The 20227-nt window shown below is 38.1% G+C and overlaps 1 protein-coding gene and 1 non-coding gene across 2 annotated transcripts in view; one reads left to right on the plus strand and one right to left on the minus strand.

The window, feature by feature from the left end:
- GPC5 (glypican 5) overlaps positions 1-20227 on the plus strand; it is a 1599408-nt gene that overhangs the window by 211191 nt on the left and 1367990 nt on the right. The window lies entirely within an intron of this gene.
- On the minus strand, positions 12845-13004 carry LOC126058445 (U1 spliceosomal RNA). The gene has a single exon (XR_007513224.1). It is a non-coding gene; the product is annotated as a U1 spliceosomal RNA (small nuclear RNA).

A 20227-nucleotide genomic window follows, 5' to 3' on the forward strand; every position in this document is an offset into this window, starting at 1 on the left:
TTTCCATGCAATACCGTGTCTTTCTGTTACTCACAGTTCCTCTGCCTTCCAAAAAGCATACTCTTTTTATTGATACTATGTCTTTGTGTCGGTTGCCAGGCTCTGTGGACTTTTACTTGCCTCCCAGGCCTTATTTGCTTGTGAGCCAGTTTTGTCACTTAATGTTTAGAAGCATTTGTGGCTGATGCTGATGAAACTGGTCTGTTGTTGTTGTTAGGTGCCTTCGAGAGTCGGTTCCAACTCATAGCGACCCTGTGCATAACAGAACGAAACACTGCCCGGTCTTGTGCCATCCTTACAATCATTGTTATGCTTGAGCCAATTGTCGCAGCCACTGTGTCAGTCCACCTTGTTGAGGGACTTCCTCTTTTCCGCTGACCCTGTACTCTGACAAGCATGATGTCCTTCTCCAGGGACTGATCCCTCCTGACAACATGTCCAAAGTATGTCTCGCCATCCTTGCCTCTAAGGAGCATTCTGGCCGCACTTCTTCCAAGACAGATTTGTTCGTTCTTTTGGCAGTCCATGGTATATTTAATATATTTAATATTTAATATATATTTAATATTCTTCGCCAACACCACAATTCAAAGGCGTCAACTCTTTTTTGGTCTTCCGTATTCACTGTCCAGCTTTCACATGCATGTGATGTGATTCAAAATACCATGGCTTGGGTCAGGTGCACCTTAGTCTTCAGGGTGACGTCTTTGCTTTTCAACACTTTGAAGAGGTCCTTTGCAGCGGATTTGCCCAATGCAATGCGTCTTTTGGTTTCTTGACTGCTGCTTCCATGGCTGTTGATTGTGGATCCAACTGAAATGAAATCCTTGACAACTTCAATCTTTTCTCCGTTTATCCTGATGTTGCTCATTGGTCCAGTTGTGAGGATTTTTGTTTTCTTTATGTTGAGGTGTAATCCATACTGAACGCTGTGATCTTTGATCTTCATTAGTAAGTGCTTCAAGTGCTCTTCACTTTTAGCAAGCAAGGTTGTGTCATCTCCATAACACAGATTGTTAATGAGTCTTCCTCCAATCCTGATGCCCCGTTCTTCATATAGTCCAGCTTCTCGTATTATTTGTTCAGCATACAGATTAAATAGGTATGGTGAAAGAATACAACCCTGACACACACCTTTCCTGACTTTAAACCAATCAATATCCCCTTGTTCTGTTCAAACAACTGCCTCTTGATCTCTGTAAAGGTTCCTCATGAGCACAATTAAGTGTTCTGGAAATCCCATTCTTTGCAGTGTTATCCATAGTTTGTTATGATCCACACAGTCGAATGCCTTTGCATAGTCAATAAAACACAGGTAAACATCCTTCTGGTATTCTCTGCCTTCAGCCAGGATCCATCCGACATCAGCAATGTTATCCCTGGTTCCATGTTCTCTTCTGAAACCAGCCTGAATTTCTGGCAGTTCCCTGTTGATATACTGCTGCAGCCGTTTTTGAATGATCTTCAGCAAAATTTTGCTTGCGTGTGATATCAATGATATTGTTCTATAATTTCCACATTCGGTTGGATCACCTTTCTTGGGAATAGGCATAAATATGGATCTCTTCCAGTCTGTTGGCCAGGAAGCTGTCTTCCATATTTCTTGGCATAGACGAGTGACCACCTCCAGTGCTGCATCTGTTTGCTGAAACATCTCAATTGATAGTCCATCAATTCCTGGAGCCTTGTTTTTCACCAATGCCTTCAGAGCAGCTTGGACTTCTTCCTTCGGTACCATCGGTTCCTGATCATATGCCACCTCTTGACATTGTTGAATATCGACTAATTCTTTTTGGTATAATGACTCTATGTTCTCCTTCCATCTTCTTTTGATGCTTCATGCGTCGTTTAATATTTTCCCCATGGAATTCTTCACTATTGCAACTCTAGAATTGAATTTTTTCTTCAGTTCTTTCAGCTTGGGAAATGCTGAGCATTGTTCTTTCCTTTTGGTTTTCCATCTCCAGCTCTTTTTACGTGTCATTATAATAACTTTGTCTTCTCGAGATGCCCTTTGAAATCTGTTCAGTTCTTTTACTTCATCAATTCTTCCTTTTGCTTTAGCTGCTCAACACTCAAGAGCAAGTTTCGAAGTCTCTAACTTCCATCTTGGTCTTTTCTTTCTTTCCTGTCTTTTCAATGACCTCTTGCTTTCTTCATGGATGATGTCCTTGATGTCATTCCACAACTCATCTGGTCTTTGGTCACTAGTGTTCAATGTGTCAAATCTATTCCTGAGATAGTCTCTAAATTCAGGTGGGATATACTCAAGGTCATATTTTGGCTCTCGTGGATTTGCCCTGATTTTCTTCAGTTTCAGCTTGAACTTGCATATGAGCAATTGATGGTCTGTTCCACAGTCAGCCCCTGGCCTTGTTCTGACTGATTATATTGAGCTTTTCCATTGTCTCTTTCCACAGATGTGGTCAATTTGATTCCTGTGTGTTCCATCTGGCGAGGTCCATGTGTATAGTCGCCGTTTATGTTGGTGAAAGAAGGTATTTACAATGAAGAAGTCATTGGTCTTGCAAAACTCTATCATTCCATCTCTGGCATTGTTTCTATCACCAAGGCCATATTTTCCAACTACTGATCCTTCTTTTTTGTTTCCAACTTTTGCATTCCAATCACCAGTAATTATCAATGCATCTTGATTGCATGTTCAATCAATTTCAGGCTGCAGCAGCTGATAAAAATCTTCCATTTCTTAATCTTTGGCCCTAGTGGTTGGTGCATAAATTTGAATAATATTTGTATTAACTGGTCTTCCTTGTAGGCGTATGGATATTATCCTATCCCTGACAGCGTTGTACTTCAGGATAGATCTTGAAACGTTCTTTTTGACGATGAATGCAACACCATTTCTCTTTGAGTTGTCATTCCCAGCATAGTAGACTATGTGAATGTCCGATTCAGAATGGCCAATACCAGTCCATTTTAGCTCAGTAATGCCTAGGATATTGATATTTATGTGTTCCATTTCATTTTTGACGATTGCAAATTTTCCTGGATTCATACTTCATACATTCCAGGTTCCGATTATTAATGGATGTTTGCAGCTGTTTCTTCTCATTTTGAGTCGTGCCACATCAGCAAAGGAAGGTCCTGAAAGCTTTACTCCATCCATGTCATTAAGGTCGACTTTACTTTGAGGAGGCAGCTCTTCCCCAGTCATCTTTTGAGTGCCTTCCAACCTGGGGGGCTCATCTTCCAGCACTATATCAGACAGTGTTCCGCTGCTATCCATAAGGTTTCACTGGCTAATGCTTTTCAGAAGTAGACTGCCGGGTCTTTCTTCCTAGTCTGTCTTAGTCTGGAAGCTCAGATGAAACCTGTCCTCCATAGGTGACCCTGCTGGTATCTGAATACTGTTGGCACAGCTTCCAGCATCACAGCAACACACAAGCCCCCACAGTACGACAAACTGACAGACACATGACAGACACTGGTCTAAAGTTTAGGAATGTCTTCACTTATGTTACACATAGGCATGGCTTTTGGGCATGGCTATGGTTCTGCAAAACTTCAATTTGCCTAGAGGCTTTCTGCTATATTCCATTACAAAGTTGATCTGTTTGTTGCCAAAGGACAAAGTGATGAGAATTTAATATATGCTTGAAGGTTTGTAATAATAAAATTTTAGAACTTTACATTTCTGGGGAATCTTCAGGCCAATATAAGGGCTGGGAGTAAAGGATGAACAAACAGATCAGAGATGTCCACAGTCAGAGTGATTTGTGTTAGGCATTGTAACAATGGATGTAAGAGGTCTTTTTTCATAATGTGTGAGGAAGCAGTCCAGATTCTTGCTTAATTCCATCATACCTGACAAGCTTATTAGCTTATTTGCATTAGTGATATGGGGTTTTAATGAAAACAAGCAAGCAGAACCCATAGTTTGTCTAACAGGAAGTTTTTCTAGTATATATATATATATATATATTTTTTTTTTTTTCTGCTCCCTTAAAAAAAAAAATAGAAATAACAGACGTATTGAACATAAACATTTGTTATGTTTGCCTGCCTTACACCTAAGTTGCTTTTATCTGGCAACAGCACACTCTTTTCCATCCCAAAGCTCCATCTATGTGGGTCAAGTGAGGTTAGCCTCAACTTTAGGTGTGGACATGTGCTGAATCCTGGCCAATCTCATGTTCTTTGATTCAGTGATAGGCAGATCCATTAGAGCTAATGAGAGGAGATTCCAGGATTTTTCAAGAATTGTAATAGATAAGCTCTGTTTTCATGCCTTGTCTCTGATAGAGTAGAATGAAAGCCTGGAATTGCTGACAGCTACATTGCCATCACTAGGAGAAAGCCTGCTTGAGAATAGAGCCAACAGAAAAAAAAAAAAAAAGAGCTATGACAGAGTAACATATTTGGACCTGTCAGTTTTCCCATACTTAAAGTCAGTCAGATCTACACCTGGACTTTTTATTTATATAAGAAAATTCTCTCTTTTTTCCTCTAAGTCAGCTCAGTTTGGGTTTTCTGTTTTTCTACTGTGGTTGAAATAATCATGACCAATACATGTATGCTAAGTTTGAGATAGAAAGAATTTTTGGCTCAAAAATATGTCAAGCATTAATTTATTCAAAAATATTCAGTCAGTATGCCTCAGAGGTTCTAGGTCCTGTTTTAGGTGCTAGGGATTTAGTGATGAACACGTTTTAAGGCCCTTACTGTCATGGTTCTTACAGGCTATTAGTAAGTGACAGATGTTAAGCAAGCAAAGAAATAATTAAATTATTTCCCATAGCAATAAGGGTGATAAAAAAATAAAATGAGCTCAAGTGATGATTAGTGCAGTGGAGACTTTAGATAGAATAGTCTTGCGAAGGCCTCTCCAATAAGCTGAGATATAGATGTTAAGAAAGAATCCCCTGTAAATCAAGAATAATGTTGTAATTTTTAGCAACATAAAAACAGGAGTATTTTCTCAGTTATTCAACTTCTTAAGAAAAATATAGTAGTTGGTGTAGAGCCTATCTCGCAAGAAAATAAGCCAGTATTTTTTATATAATTCTTTTGGAAAGAGGTAGGTAATGGTGAGAAGGCATCTTTGCTCAGATGGATAGGAGCTGGGGAAAGCACCATGAAAGATCTCAGCTGTGGTCACAGATAAGCTGCTGTGGTTAGTCGTTTGTCTATTTCACTGTCTTGACGGTCTAACATCCAGAAGTCCTTCCTACCACATACTAGTTTGGAAAAATGAGGGATATATGTGACCAAGCCATAGTCTAGAAGGATCCAAAACCCACATCCATCTAGGGGGTAAGAATGATTAGACTCTTGAGAGTCTTCTACTCTAGGACCAAAATTGGGATATGAGAGTGGCTGGCTGAGAAAATTAGTGCAAATTTTTATTTTGTCGAATTCACTAATGCCCTGTATAGGCATCTTCTTTTATATATTCTTGGTGTTAAAGAGAGTTTAGGGTAAACAAACTAGGCACTTGGACTATAAGGAACTGGATTAGGCAGCTTCTCAAACACTGACGTTAGCATAAAACCATTATCATTAAGTTGCTTGACACTCTTGCTGGTCTTGGATAAGATTCATGTCCTATCAGTAGTTTTGGGTAACGAGACCTTCTTGGAAGGTAGAATAAATATTTCAGAGAATCAAATATCCAGGTAGGCCCTTCTCCCCCTCCTTTTAGCTGAAATGTTATGATTAGAGACCCGAAAGGGGAGGGGACTTTGGAGTACAACTCCTTTTTACTAACTGATAGCATAACTACTGTGTTTCAGTGGCCACAATGCTGAGCCTTTCATTAGAGCGTATGTGTCATATGAAGCAGAATTGTTTCCACTAGGCTGATAGGCTATTTTTTTTTTTTTTTTTTAAGATATTACTGATATTTTGGTGAAAGTTTACACAGCAAATTAGGTTCCCATTTGGCATTCTCTGTACAAATTTTTCAGTGACATTACATTTATCACAATGTGTCAACATTCTAATTGTGTTCTGTTTGTTCCATGTCCAGTACTCGAGTTTTCCTACCTCATTATCTTTTCATCTTTGCTTTTGAGTAATTGTTGACCTTTTGGTCTCACACTAACATTTTTTAAGTAGAGCACCGATCTTATGGGCAATATCCTTTATTTTGATCTCGGGATAGTCTCAATTCTAGGTTTAAAGAATGTCTGAGAGCAATAGTCTTAGAACTCCTCTGTTCTCTACTGCTCCAGTTTGTCTGGCTTTTTTTAAAAATAAGAATTTGAGAATTTTCTTTGTCCTTTTCTCTTGAGACTTGATAAGTTATTTTGTCTTCTGGTTCATTGATTCTATCTTCTGTCAGTACAACTCTATTGTTGAATGTTTCACTTGCTTTTTCTAATTCGGTTGCTTTATTTTTGAGTTCCAGTAGTTCTCTTTGATTTTTTTTTTTTTTTAATGTTTTCAGTTCCTTGTTGAGTCTCTCATTTTGTTCCTCTGTTTGTTTCATGATCTCCTCTAGTCTGTTTTCTGTGTGCTTTTTACTTTCTTTAAACATATTAGCACCATAGTCTGAAAATTATCAATTCTTTGTGTTAGCCTGGCCTCCATAAGAGAAATTTCCTCTTCTTCATGTTTTGCTTTTGTTTCATGCTCCTTCTTTTTTGATTTTGTGTGTTTTACTATTTTTTTGTTGAACTTTGGCCTCTTTGTAATTTTTTTCTTTACTTTCAATTTTATATTCTGGTTTTTGTGGGAAAATTTTCTGATTGGGTGCCCTGGTAGTACAGTGGCCAAGCGCGCCTGGCTGTCAACGGAAAAACCAGGGCCCACACCCATTAGCTGTTGCATGGGAGAAAGATGCAGCAGTCTGCTTCTGCAAAGACTCCCAGCCCTGGAAACCCCACAAGGCAGCTCCACTGAACCTCACAGTCAGAATTGACCCAGTGGCAGTGTTTTCTCCTGAGCACCACTAGAGGGCAATCAGTCTTTTTTTTTCTTTCTTCACTACTTCCTCAGGCGTTCTGGATGCCTGCCCTCTGGAATTCACTATGCACGTGGGGAGGGGGGCTTAGCTACTCGCAGATGTTGACGTTAGTGGGTGGGGCTTGACTTTCCTGTGGTGAAGTTGGCGGGGCTTTCTATGCCTTTCCCTCAGAGGTGCCCCTGCCAGGCTCTCCCATGATGTCCCGCTGTGGGCAGGGAGCCAGCTGTTTTCCCCTGTGTTGCCTGCCCATCAGTCTGAAGCATTCCCTTGGCTCTGCTGCCCTTGCAGCCCCTCCTGGTCCTAGCGCTCATCCATCTGGGGCCTCAGGGAGATTCAAGAGCACTCTGTCACAGCCCCATGGCCTCCCTTCACTTTCCCTATTGTACATCCTGTGAATTCGCATGGCCAGTTTGCACTGCCTTAAAAATTCGGCTTCAGCTTTCTCAGATTAGTTCCCTTTCTTTGTTCCCTGTTTGGGGTGTTGCCCAGCCCCATCCCAAGGTGATGAGCAAACATTCTTGATATTAGCAGGTATGTTCTCCCAGCTTCTCTGCCATCTCTCTTCCTCCTCTCCCCTGCTTCTGGACTCGCCTGACTCTCCAACATCTTAGCTGCCATCTGGAGTTCTAAGATCTCAGCCTGTGCTTGTTTTTATTTGTTGTTCAGTAGGTTAGTTGCTGGTGGAGTAAATGGAAGCACCCACTCCCTTCGCCATGTTGTTCCACTCTTCCTGATGGGCTATTCTTTTTACTTCAGAACTATTATATAAAAATAATTTTGGCAAACTCTTGAATATTGATTCATACTTAGTGTGGAAAAAGAAAGTAGATTTGGGCTATTTAATCCAGAATAGAGTTTTGGTTTTAAAAAAGTTTTCTATTTGAGACTTGCATTTCTGAACAACTTTTGGGCAGGTTGAAGAAATAATTAATAGAGGAAATGAGATTTTACTATATCCTGGGTTCTGTGCTAGGGCGAGGTGTTGGGGATTGAGATGGATTACACACAATACTTCTCAAGAATATCACAGATTGGTGAAGTTGATGAAAGAGAAAAGTCAATAATTAAAATAGAATATTTTAAGCATTATAATAGAGGAACTTATTTGTCATTATGGGAAAATGAAGGAAATAAGGAGAAAATGTACTCTAGATGGGGAAAAAATTCTCTACCCTTTAGGCAGTTCTTAGCATAATGTTGGGCACATGGATACTTGGTCAATTCCTAAAAATAATGTTTATTTTTTTATTATTTATTTAAAAAGTAATACATATTTATTTGAAAAAATGAGAAATTTTAACACAGATAATTAAAGTTACAAAGATTTGTACTTTTATTTTTAAATATCGCTAATATTTACTTTTTTCTGTTACACTTGCATAGCACGTATTTTTACTTTACAATGTATCATGAGTACTGTCCCATCAAATTAAGTGTTCTAACATTTATTTTGTTGGGGGAATTATGTCTTACCATACTGATATGCCATAATTTACCCAATCCTCTATTATTTGATATGATGTCTGAAATGAACAACACCATGTATAAGTAATTGGTGTATCACTAAGAATACAAGTGGCATTGCTGGTTTAATGTATGTAAATGGTTTTAAAGGTTTTTCATATGTTAGGCAAGACATTCAATATGTTGGTTTTAGCTTGAATATTCTGTTTTAGGAATTTGATATTTTTCTCAGTTTTCATTGTTTAAAAACTGTTATAAAAAGGTTTCAATTTTGATTAAACAAATTATTTTTCCTACAAATATAAGAAGCAGAAACAATCTCTAACCTGATGTTAGAACTAAGTCAAGAAAGCTAATGTGTTGCACTGAAGTCCATGGGTTGTGGGTATTCTAGGAGCCATGTCTGGCATGAAATTCTGTTGTGCTTTTAGATAACATTCGGAGCAACAGAAACCTGAGCAGAAGTGGATGGGGTATAATAAGTTACATGCCCCTCTCCTAAGATAGGGAGAGTGAAGAAAACCTGACTAGCTATGTCTGGGTCCTCCTCTTTGGTCATAGCACCTTTTCTCCCCCTGGAATGGAGAAGGATTAAAAAGGATAGCTCAAGGTACATATATCCACATGCCCTCTTACCCATTGATGGTGATGGGAATTGGGCTCCCCTGCTGTCCTCTTGAGTTCAATTAACATAACTGTGTTGGTCTACCTCTAAACAGGTGTTACGGATTGAACTGTATACCCCCAAAATGTTTTTCAACTTGGCTGGGCCATGATTCCCAGTATTGTGTGCTTGTCCATCATTTTGTGATCAGATATGATTATCCTATGTGTTGTAAATCCTAACTTCTATGGTGTTAATGAGGCAGGACTCAATCTACAGGCTTAGGTTGCATCTTGAGTAAATCTCTTTTGAGATATAAAAGAGAGAATTGAGCAGAGAGGAGAGGGACCTCATACCACCAAGAAAGAAGTGCTGGGAGCAGAGTGCGTCCTTTGGACCTGGGGTCCCTGTGCTGAGAATCTCCTGGACCAACAGAAGATTGATGATAAGGACCTTGCCCTAGAACCAACAGAGAAAGAAAGCCTTCTGCTGGAGCTAGCACTGTGAATTCAGACTTCTAGCCTCCTAGACTATGAGAAAATAAATTTCTGTTTGTTAAAGCTATCCACTTTTGGTACTTCTGTTATAGCAGCACTAGATAACTAGGACAGCAAGTCTTTCTGCAGTTCTCCTCTTTATACCTTTCTGCAGCACCAAGCCTCTTCTTTCTAAAATTCCCAGGCCTTGCCTTTCTGAAGTATGCCATTCTTTCATCTCCTCATAGCCCTAAAAACTTTCTTGCTAAGTCGAACCGTGAAATTCTTTTTCTTTCTAGTTCAAGAGGAAATGCTAATTACACCTGTGTAAGTACAGAAAGCATGTTCATTGTAATTGACACCTTCTAATTGAAAAAAGTGTGGAAGTGGATATTGTAGTAGAAGAAAGCACAATATCTTTATGAAAAAACTAAAGGAGAAAAAAAAAAACTGGTTGTCATTTTAGCTGTTACATGTACTATCTGTGAGACCTTTGTTAAGTTACTTGACATTTCTCAAGTCTTTGTCAGACTTTCCAATCCTTTGTCCTTTTTTCAGCTAAGGATACCAGCAGGAAAGAGGCTTCTTCCTGGTAGCTATACAGGATATTGATTTTACAACCAGCAAAGGATGATCTATGTGGGCAGGGAGCCCTGTGCTTCCCACCACTGCAGGCATTGCTGTTGTTTACATGCTTCTAGGCTCACTTACTAGGCAAAGGGAAAGAGGAATGGATACAAGAGGGGGTCCATTGGACAGAGAGAAAAACAATCAGAACAGCCTAAAGCGACAGCGCCTAACAAAGTGAAAATGCTTGAGGAGACACACTCTCTTTACTATGTCTCTATTTCCATACCGAGCTCTCTCTTTGCCTAAGAATTGAAAGTAAAATCAGGTAGGAAAGAAAATATGAAAAAGATCCTTGAAATTAAGGAAAAAAAAAAATGAATGAAAAGATTCAGTAGATACATTGAAGGAGAAAATGGCAAGTGAGACTAGAATTAATGACTAGGAAGACATGAGTGAAAGAAATAAAATACTGAACTAAACAACCATATAAAGTGTTAAGAATCATGACGGTAAAGAAAGTTGGAGGATAGATTCAGGACAGTAACGTGCATATTAGGAACTGTAAAAAAAAGAAAAACCTCTATATGAAAGTGAAGCAATAATGTTAACAGTAAGAACAATAATAAAATAGAACAGAACTTCCCAAACTGAGTGCTTAGTCTGTAGATTAAAATTCTCATAAATTCTAGGCATGATTGGATAAAAAGACAAATACCACAGTAAATCTGCTTAAATTCCTAAAGTTTAAGGATTAAGATAAATAATACAAGCATTCAGACTGAAAGAATGTACAGGTAATCCCCGACTTATGACGTATTTGAGTTATGATGAACCGCATTTAGTACCGTCTTTTTTTGCATATCTTATCGTTAGTAATATTTACTACATACAATGTTACAGCTCATAATTGGCTGATGTAATCATTTTCGTGCCAACCCTCGAAGACAAAGATCAGATTTGTAAAGATACTGATAATAAAAGGCAATAGTAATGAAAACTAAAAAAAAAAAAAAAAAAGTATTTGACTTACGTCAAAACTGACATACAGTGGAGTCAGCAGAATGGAACCCTGTCGTAAGTTGGGGACTGCCTGTATTTACAGGATAAAAAGATCAGAGAGGTTGATAATTCTCATCTGCAGCACCTCAGTTTGAATAAGGTTGAAAGATAGTTACAGGTTATGGGGAGAAAAGCACTATACCGCACAAATCCTATACCCAACTAAGGTACCATTCACTCGTTAAAGTGAAACAAAGATGTTGTGGATTTTAATGATTTAGAGAGTTGTTTCATCTATGTACTTCCTGAGAGAAAAATACTTGAGAATAAGCTCCAACAAAATAATAAGGTATTAAAGCAGAGACAACAAGATAGGGGAAGAAAAAGAGAGGAGTGGTGAGTAATAGACCTGGTCTATTTATATATTTATATCTCCCTTATTTATCTACCTGTGTATGCGTCCATCCATCCATCCATCCATCCATCCATCCATCCATCCATCCATCCATCCATCCATCCATCCATCCATCCATCCATCCATCCATCCATCCATCCATCCATCCATCCATCCATCCATCCATCCACCCATCCACCCACCCACCCACCCACCCACCCACCCACCCACCCATCCATCCATCCACCCACCCGTCCACCCTTCTGCCTAAATGGACAGTAACAGGGTGAAGAGAAGTGTATTTAAATTCCATGTAAATGTTATTGCAAAAGAAAAGACATCAAAGGAAAACTAATAATAATCCAGAACTAAACGTACTGTATTACTGAAGCAAAATGTACGAGTTCCTAATGAGGAGCAGATATTCTAAAGCAGGGCTTCCAGCCAGTTTGTTTTGCTTGAGACCCCTGCTGAGAATTTGCATTTCTACCTCAGATTTACTGATCATAAAGTACATTTCAACAAGATCCACTGGTGATTCTTATGTGTAAGTTCCTGGGAACTTGTTAGAAATACAAATTCTCAGCCGGGGTTGAAACCAAAGGAACTGGTTTAAAGCCCTGCTCTAAAGGTCTAATCTGGGAGAGAAGGAATGGAAAGTAAGAATATTATCAAGGTCTAATCTGGGAGAGAAGGAATGGGAAGTAAGAATATTATCAAGGTCTTTGTTCATGGTGTGGGGATATAGGAAACAGTAAGGGAATATGTTGTTCTAATGGGTAAGAAGGTAAATAGCCTCATGCTTTTCTTATAATGAGTGTTGGTTAAGAAAAATAAATAACAAAATGGAAAAGTAGAGTGGAATTCCCAACTCAAAATGGAGCAAGCAAGGGAGCATGAGAGAGTAAATGATCATCAGTTTGATGAGATCAATAAAAATTGGAGCAGGAAAAAATGAATTTGTAAAAGGAAACAAAATAAAATAACTGCGTAAAAATGATTATGTCAGTTTTTACACTAATGTGAATAAGCTGGTTTCCCTCTCCTATGAAAAGGAAAGATTTTAAAAACTATCCCTTTGTATGCTATTGGTGAGAAATGCAAGGGTGCTGATATTAACATAACACAAAAAGGTCAAAGACACCGGAAGAGAGACATTACCTAATGGTAAAATGCCTACTTTTCTATGAAAATCTATAGTTGTCACAAATCTGAAAGAACCAAATTATATACTAAATATACATAAAAAAGACCAAACTCGTTGACACCGTGTTTATTCTGACTCATAGTGACCCTATAGGACAGAGCAGAACTGCCCCACTGGGTTTCCAGGGAGCGCCTGTTGGATTCAAACTGCAGACCTTTTGATTAGTGGCCGTATCACTTAACCACGACACCACCAGGGTTTCCAAAAAGTGCAAACGCAGTCCCCACTACCACACATTGTGCAGTTGAGTTTCTCACATTTGGGGAAATCACAGGGGTCAGCACATCCTGAGTACAATGGATAAGCCTTGCCCTGGGAAAGCCACCTGCGTGATTGTGGTATCTCCCTTGCCAGGCAAGTATGCATACATAGTACTATTTAATATACACAGAAGTATTAAAACTCCGAGGAAAAATGATTAAAAAATACAGTTGTACTGGAAGATATTAATATGCCTAATTTAAAATCAGATCTAATAAGTAAAATAATTGAGGACATGGAGGATTTGAATTTTGTCAATAAATTTCATATTAAAAATTACATAGAAATTTAAGCAGTCAGAAGATACTGTTATATATGCTCATGAAATATTCATAACCAATGAATTTAAAAAGGTAGAAATTTCACAAGCTATATTTTGTATCATAATAAAATAAAAAGAAATAAGAAGACATCAATTTCCTCAACTATTGGAAATTCAGAACATTACTAAATGAGGATTGTATTAAACAGAAATCCAAACTAAAATTACAAACCATTTTGAAAACATTGTAAAGGAGAATCTGTCATAAAAAAGGCTCAGCAAAAGTTCGACTCTGATGAGAAATTTCATTCAATGACCCAAGAAAGGAACTTGTTAATTAGAAGAGAGGCAACAACAAAGGAGTTAAAAAAAAAAAAAAAAAAAAGAGAGAAATGATAATCTTAAATCCTGAAACAAAAATGAAATAGGTAAATTATATTTCTTAGAAGATTTAAGAAAATTGACAAAACCTGGTGAATTAAAGAAAAAGAGAACACCATGCATACTTAGGAATAAGAAAGTTCACAAAACCCCACAGACTGAAGAGATTAACAATGTTATAAGGACATGCTACATGCAACCTAATGGGTACACAGATGAAAATATAGATGAAATGATTTCCTAGCAAAAAAAAAAAAAAAAAAAACCATAAATGACCACGATTGACTAACAATGTAAATGACTGTAAGTGGCAAGTAGTGGGAAATGTAAATCTTTTTTTCTTTTAACAAGATTGGTACATTTTGCTTTCATATTTATCTGTCTAGAAAAAAATTAAGCTGGTCTTTTACACCACACCGTGTAAAAGAAGTCAATTCCAGATCAGGAAACCCACTGCCATCGAGTCAATTCAGCCTCATAGTGACACTATAGGACATGGTAGAACTGCCCATACGGTTTCCAAGGAGTGACTGGTGTACTTGAACTGCCAACTTTTGGTTAGCAGCCGAACGCTTAACCACGGTGCCACCAGAGCTCCTGAGATCGAGAAAAGGACTTAAATATAAAAAATAATAAAAATCTTAGAAGAAAATTTTAAGGAACTCTGTATGTATAGACTAGGGGTTGGCAGGACCTGATGAACAAAGACCAGAGACTTGGAATGTATTGAAGATAGGCATATTTTACTGTAAAACAATTTAAATTTTTATATGGCAAAATATCATAAAAAAGTCAAAAGAAAATGATAGATTTATGCGAGCTGGGTAGAACACGCCCAGTGTAAGAAAGACCTCTGAAATACCTAGAACTTTATCAAAACTACTTAAGATACATTGGTTAGGGAGAAGAAATTAGAGATCCTTATCCCAACCTTCCCTATATTCTCTTAAAATGTATATAATAAGTTGTATAAAATTGCTGTTAAAATAGTAACACATTGATGAGCACCAGAAAAAGTGGCTAATGTGGTATATGAACTTAGTAGTTTTCCTCACATTCTAACCTCAGTTTTACTTTCATGAAGGTATTCATTCTCTGATCCAATTTTAAGGAATTATTTACTCTTTCAATTTTACTTTTGGTGTCATACTTGTGAAGTGGCAGTGGCCCCTGTTAACTGCTTAAGAGCCCTGCTAATGTCACTTTTGCTGTGAAACAACTGGTTTTCTAATAAGTAATAACTGGTTTCCTAAGAAAAGATAATAACTGGTTTCCTAAGAAAAGATAATAACTGGTTTCCTAAGAAAAGATAGTGGCATTTTAATAATTTTCCATGCCACCTTAAATCTTTGGACTGAAGGAACTCAGACTTGTCTTTGTGGGAAGAAATTCTTTCAAATTCTGAACTTCAAGGTTACTGGTATGGAATGACGTGTGTGTTACAGTGGACACAAATCAACATCATGTATCAGTTTGACGTATAGAGCCAAGAGCACATTTTTAAGTTAGAGGCCTTGGGTATTAGTAGAAGCACAGGTGTCAGAAAACCTGACTTGGTTTTGGCTCAGGCATCTACTGACCAGAGTCTAGGGTGTGTTACTGAGCTTGTTGAATCTCAGTTTCGTCCCGGTCGTAGCTACCTAGAGGGTTTGTTGTGAAGATCAAGTGACTACTCCATGACAGAAGGCTTTGTCAGCAAGAACTCTCTATGCATGCATGAACCATTATTATAGTTACTACTCACATACCCCACTTGCCGCAGGTTGATCTTCTCTAGGTGTCCTTGTGTTCTTCTGGAGCCCCACCTCTGCTCTCCGTAGTTAATTGGGCAGTCAGCTCTGCCTGAAATTGCATTCTAAAATAATGTTTTTAAACAGTGTGATTGAATAATTTTTTTTTCCTTTGTGAAAGGATTTTCTTTATTCTCTTGTTGTTGTTAGGTGCTGTCCAGCCAGTTCTATAGTGACCCTATAGGATGGAGTAAAACTGCCCCATAGGGTTCTCAAGGTGTGGCTGGTGGATTTGAACTGCTGACCTTTTGGTTAGCAGCTGAGCTCTCAACCACTCTACCACCAGGGCTCGTTAATTATGTTAGACCTTTGATTTTACTTGGCATCCTGTGGATATATTTAGGGAGGAATCTTAAGCAGTAGTAAAAATCTGAATCTCTAGAGATTTCACTTGAGAAATAATAAAACATATTTTACTTTTATACTGGGCATGAAAGAAGTTTCATATTAGGGAGATCTACAATTAGGTTGAATCTTGAAACGGGTACTTAAAATACAAAATAAGGTTAGTCTATTTGGAATCATTTAAATTCTGTAAAATGTGAATTCATAAAATGACTAAGGATAGAACTTTCCTGTAGCAATAGATGCCATATAGCCTTCTCGAGGAGATGATGCAAAGGTGTAATAAAATATTATGGTCCTCTGAACAATATTCCTCAACAGCAATATTTTATGCAATTCTAAGTAATCCTACAAGTAGATGTTTACCAGTACTACAGAAATTTTATTTCTCTGTTGTAAAGGAAACTGCTTGTTCCAGACACGGTTGAATATTATGTCCTTGGGGTTTTTTTAAAGGACAAATTACAGAATTTTTTAAAATGCTAATAATTCTATTCATATATATATATGATAATAATAAATGAGACCATATTAATAGACAGTATAATTTTCCCTTGATAAAAGAAGTCAACTATTCATTTCGGTGATTTCTATGTATTAATATTACCCAACAGCTCCTGCAAGGCTATAATTCAGCATTCTGAAACTTGCCATAGCGTGATCTGATTATAATATAAAAATTTTTTTCAGCCTATTCAAGTGATTGGTCCTTGTGGATTCACTATTTTGTCTTACATCTTTACAGTAATTTACAATAATTCTTAATATTGCTTGATTAATAAGAATAAAAACCATCTTTAACAGTAATTTTAATCAGTCTGAAATGAAAAGCAGTGTGGACTATTTAGAATGTCGTTACTCCTGTGTTTATTTGTTGCTAGATTGTAGCCATACTCTCAAGCTGAGTTCCTGGTTTACTGGAACACCTCCCTTGTCTTTCCCAGAGGACATCAACATGCAAAATATTTTCTAAAGTATTATTTCAGCTGCCCTTCAGAATTCAGAAATAGAAATGGCTCCCTAATTAGCCACTCCCATTAAAATCTATGTCAGCATTCTCCAGAAAATAGGAGCCAATAGGATGATATACTGAGCCGGGGCCAGAGCCAGAGTGATTGATTTATGTTCAGGAATTGATTGACGTTATTGTGGGGGCTGGTAAGTCTAAAATCAGTAGGACAGGTCAGCTGGCTAGAAACTTGGTAGCGTTTCCTTATTGCAGCCTTGAGGTAGAATTCCTTCCTTCTTTGGGGCACTTCAGCGTTTTTGCTATTAAAGCCTTCAACTGTTAGGATGAGGCCCACTCACATTATGGAGGGTAGTCTACTTAAAGTAAGTTGATTTTAAATGTTAATCATATCTTAATACCTTCATAGCAACATCGAGACTAGTGTTTACCACGATGGGCACCATAGTCTAGCCAAGCTGACACATCAAATTAACCATCATAGTTCACCTTTTGTGAATATGACACCCATATACATTTCCTTAAACCATACTTAATCTCCAAACACAGACAATAACACAGTCATAATTCTGTTTTATGTGATACAAGTATCTTGCATGTAAATGAAAACACACCAACTCTTTCCCCAGAAGAGAGTCCAGTGTTCACTTTTCTCCTTAATATCTTGTAACCTAAACACTATGAGATAACGTTAATACATCTTATATAATAAATAAGGCAATAAGAGAAAAAAATATATATATATGTATACACACATACACAAACATTCATAACAACGTAAGGAAGAAATACACTTATTTCTGTTAACATACTTCTCTTTGATACCCATCTTGAACTCTTTAAGAGATTGAGTAGAAGGAAATTTAGGAAACTAGATGTTTTTATTAGTGTACTTTCTGTAGTAAAAATTCCTTAAGTCAAGAGTATATAATGCAGTGAAAACACTGGTTAAATAATTTAAAATCAGTAACTAGTGTTAATGGGAGACATTGTATTGTAAAGAATTCTGGCTTGTGGTCAGAGAGATCTTGGCTCAGATTACTTAATAATTCTGTGATCTGGGATAAATACAGAATGTAGATCTCAATTTCCTATTCTATAGTTACACAGTGGGGATACTATTTCATAGTACCTGTTTTGCCCAATTGTTTATATTAAAGAAGAAGTCTTCTGCACAGTAAGCAGTCCACAGTGCACTGCTATTAATGGTTTTAGCTTAAATGTTAACTAATTGATATTGTATAGAATCTGGTTGTATTGAATAAAATCTAGAAAAAGGACCATCTGGATGTTAACTCTTGCTCTTAAGAGTAGCTTATACTGTGGTAAGCACCATGCTATCTACTTTTCATACTCAATCTAATTTTTTTTTTTTTGTAATAAGCCAATGAAGTACATGTTATTCTCCTTTTTTCAGATAAAGACCCTGAATCTTAGTCATGCTACTTATATACTCTCCGGGGACATATACAGAGTAACCAACATGGCTAGAATTCAAATTCAGGTTCTTCAGACTTCAAAGCCTCTACTTATCTAAGCCACTATGTGAGAACCACTGACCTTAAATTGTGGAACCGAAAATTTTGGTGAAATACACAGCAGAAAATTTTTTTTTATATTGTGCATTACACATTTTAGTTGTTTCCAGATGACACACATTGTACTACTATGTTAATATATAACGTACAATATAAACTGTAAAGAGATTATAAATTCCAAAGTTTCCCATTAAAAATTAAGATAACTTAATTTTATGATTTTTAAAATGATACACAATCCTATTTCTTTCACGCTGTATTTTATCTTCAGAATCAATTCTATCTAGCCATCATTTTTTGTCCTTGCTTCCTCATTAGTCTCCATTCCAATCAAGATTCTCTCCTGATGTCCTGAAGCTTTTAGGTTATTGTTTTATTCCCCTGGCACACCCTTTAACTTCCCTATTCTTAAATACAAAACCCTATCCATGCTGGTGGATGCTGCAGTGTGCCACCGATTCTCCTTCAGTGCGAAGGCCTCTTTCCCCCAACTTTTCAAACTGCTGTCAGAGAACTGTCCTCAGCTGTCAGCCCTCTGTAGGGATTGCCTCTGCTGAAGAACACTGCCTTCCCAAGGCTGCTTCTCCTTCCAGGAGCAGCCTGCACCCAACAGCTTATCAACACAGGGTATTAAGGCCCAAGCCCCTAGTCCCAACTCTGGCAACTCTGAAGGATCTACTCAGCTCCACAGGTGAGATCACGTGAAGATATTGCTGAGGCTGAATCACAGCCCAGCTTCTCCTTCTATCTAGTTCTGCTTCCTTCTGCTCCCTTCCACTAACAAACATCTTTCATTTTAATCTTTAGTGACATGGTCATTGCTGTAAAGTATTCCCTGAATACTCTCTCAGCGTCTCTGCTGAATAAGTGTGGCTCCTGTAGTATGTAAACCTTCTGGCCAGGAGCTTCCAAAGGGCAGGAACTATATCTGCATCTCCAATACCTAGCATACTGCTGACAAGTGATGGGCACTCTATAGGTATATATTTAACTAAGGAATTATGTTAATGGGGTTTTTTGGGGGAGGAGGGAGGGGGGAGGATTGTTCTATTTGTGCTAGGTTCATTCTTCTGACTTTATTGAAAATTCCCTAAGATCATCTACTATACTTCTTTGCCTGCTATGGTACTGAAGAAACATAAAATAACAGAATGTGAAATGGACTGTTACCATTGTCTTAGAGTTTGGTGTAGTACAAAATTGAGAACCAAAAAAAAAAACAAAAATCAAATCAGTTGCCATGGAGTCGATTCTGACTCATAGCGACCCTATAGGACAGAGAAGAACTGCCCCGTAGGGTTTCTAAGGAGCAGCTGGTGGATTCAAACTGCTGACCTTTTGGTTAGCAGCTGAGCTCTTAACCGCTGTGCCACCAGTGCTCCAAAAATAGTCTTGCTTTATAAGACATGTTAAAAGAGCAAAGCTGACACCATGCCTTTTCCTTTTAACTGCCTCCATAATGGTAGCTTTTAGGTCATTCAGGTGATTTTTTGATGGGAAAACATAGGAGAAGAGATTTTGCTGTTGTTCCTCCCCTATCCACCCCTAGCCTCAAGACAGTCAAAGGGGGATTTAGGATGACGTGACCTGTATCTCTAGAAGGGGAACATAACTGCCTTTCTAGGTACTGCCTAAGAGCAAAACCCCCCAGTTCTTCATCTTGGTGCTACTGGGGAGCAAAGAATATGAGCGTTTATAGGGGAGCCCAAGAATCTCCAAGAGGACTACTGATATTGGGGCCTTGTGATGGTTAAGATTGTGTGTCAACTTAGCTGGGCCATGATTTTCAATGTTTTGGCAGTTGGATAATGTTTTGATCACTTCCCTGTTGAAATTTGATGTCTGATCACCCCCATGATAGAATCTGCTGAGTGGTAAGGGGCGGGGGGAAGGGCGCAGCTCACTGTCCCTTCAGCCTTCATCTCTCTGTCCTCCACTGCCTTCTTCCTTCCTGCTCGCCTTGCCAAGGCTTTTGGCTTGTTCTGTATTCAGCAACTGCCTCTTGTTGCCCGACCTCCAGCTCTTGGGACTTGAGCTAGCA

This window comes from Elephas maximus, chromosome 14 (assembly GCF_024166365.1).
Source record: "Elephas maximus indicus isolate mEleMax1 chromosome 14, mEleMax1 primary haplotype, whole genome shotgun sequence".
NCBI classification, from domain to species: domain Eukaryota; kingdom Metazoa; phylum Chordata; class Mammalia; order Proboscidea; family Elephantidae; genus Elephas; species Elephas maximus.